This window comes from Penaeus japonicus, unplaced genomic scaffold (assembly GCF_977035675.1).
Source record: "Penaeus japonicus unplaced genomic scaffold, GWHDUDI00000001_assembly GWHDUDI00000014, whole genome shotgun sequence".
NCBI classification, from domain to species: Eukaryota; Metazoa; Arthropoda; class Malacostraca; order Decapoda; family Penaeidae; genus Penaeus; species Penaeus japonicus.
This window is the reverse complement of record NW_028234416.1, coordinates 9,925,755-9,928,254: the sequence shown is the minus strand read 5'-3', so window position 1 is coordinate 9,928,254 and position 2,500 is coordinate 9,925,755.

Here is a 2,500-nt window from a genome sequence, read left to right as displayed (position 1 = left end):
CAAGCAATGGTCCTATTTTTCCTTCCTCTGACAGCGAAGGCGCAGCGCCTCCGATACCCGTGCCATTCCCCGGTCAGATGGGTGCGAGGGAAGTTTTCAAATGATTCAAATTAGATTCCGTGTTGACAACATCGCTTGACTTTGTCCAACATGGGATTGCAGCATGTGAAGAGGCCGCTACAGTCTTATCTGTACCCATTGCTGTAATAGATAGATAGATAGATATAGATGGTGAGGACAGCTATGCTTTTCTTTTAACCCTTTCTCTACTTATAGGTACTTGTTTTCTAACAACATGATCCGTGTTTGGCATATGTTTTGAAGGTATTGCCCATGGTTTGTAATTATTAAAAGGAAAAAAGAGAGAGAAAAGATTAATGTCATACAGGAATTCATGGAAGTATGTTAATATGCAATTGCTGTTTGCTTCCAATAAGAATCAGACCTTTGGAGTGAATGGCACGTTTTTTCTCTATCGGTAAAACGACACCAACTGAAGTAAAGATTAACGCCATAAAGAAAACTAGAAAAAATACATATTGATCGCGTTATGAAAGCGAGAGAGCACATTCATCAGCCGATTTTGTTTATCTCCTTTATGGCTGCAGTCTCTCTCTCTCTCTCTCCTCTCTCTGTCTCTCTCTCTCTCTCCTCTCTGTCTCTGTATCTATCTCTATCTCTGTCTCTCTCTGTCTGTCTGTCTCTCTCTCTCTCTCTGTCTTTCTCTCTCTCTCTCCTCTCTCTGTCTCTGTCTCTGTCTCTGTCTCTGTCTCTGTCTCTCTCTCTCTCTCTCTCTCTCTGAATGGGAAGGGTTAGAAATCAAGGCAAGCTATCTAGAATATGCGAGGAAAATAATGTAAAAAGGAAGGAGGTTTCTTAGCGCATTCCTCTTGTTTGCTGAGTTGATATCGCCATGGTATTCCTGCAGATTGAAAAGGATTTCTTATACTGAAATGATCTAATATTATATATTTATATATTTTTCATCTTTTAAACATTCTCTGTCTGGCATGGACTATCTTATTGAGAGAAAGCACTCTGAGCTCTCAACTCCCCGGAATATACAGACACGCAAGGCTGTAAAGAGAAATTGGCAAGTCCTGACCAAGCTCCGTACCTGAATTGTTTCGGCCTCACCGTTCGGCCGAAAAATCCAGCTGGCATGCAAAGTGTCAATTGTGATTTACAAATTTCATAGTCCCGGGTTTGGACTCGCTGGGCATTTACATTTCCTCTCGCGTTGGTCCGTGATATCTAAATCGGAACCAAGTTATTTCCCGCGTCCTTTCAATGCGTGCGAATAATGGCGTCCGCAGTTCGATGCCTTGGTTGAATCTACCTGTACGGCTGTTTTTTTTTCTGCAAAATCTCTCGTTTGGATGCGAATGCTACCTTGTTCCGCATCCGTACCGTACGTAAGAGTTCGAAGTGTGGATCAGAAGAGTAATTCCGCCATTGATTTATTCTGCCGTATTTATGATCCGAGTTGCATGATTGAGTTGCATGATTGAGTTGCATGATTGATTGGCGAGGCGGGACGGGACGTGAGGGATGGTTGCATGGGGAGATGCCAGAGGAACATCGGTTAGTTTCCTGGTGCGAAGGTTGGCTTGTTTGGTTGCAGGGATATGTTGATGGGTTTTGCTTGTTTTTGTTTGTTTATTGTTTTGTTGTTTTTGTTATTGTGGTTCTATTCTTATTGTTAACATTATTATTATCATTATCATTACTATTTTCACTATCATATTATTATCATTATTATCATCATTATCATTATCATCATTGTTATTATTATTATTATTATTATCATTATTATTATTATTATTATCATCATCATTATTACCGTCATCTTTATTGGTATAATTTCTTTTAGTTTATTTTTATTCTTCTTATCATTATTATCTTAATTATTATAATCATTATCATTATTACTGGCCCTGTTGTTATTGTTATTGTTATCATTATTATCATAATTCTATTATCATTATTATTACTATTATTATCATTATTGATATTATTATTATCCTTAATATTACCATCATCATCATCATCATTATTGTTATTATCATCATTATCATTATTATCACAATTATTCTTATAATTTTTATTAGTTTTTTTTTCATTAGTGTTATTGTTATTATCATCATCAGTGTTGACATTATTGTTATCATTATCGTTATTGTTACAATTATAATCATAATCATCACTATTACTCGTATCAATGATAATATGATTACCATTATCATCATTATCATTATGATCATCATGATTAGTGTTCTTGTTATTATCATAATCATTATCATCATTATCACTATAATCATTATTCCTAGCGTTATGATCATTATCAATATTGTTATAACTATCATCATTATCAATATTGTTATAACTATCATCATTATCAATATTGTTATAACTATCATCATTATCAATATTGTTATAACTATCATCATTATCACTATTATTATCAACATTCTCATTATCAACATTCTCATTATCAACA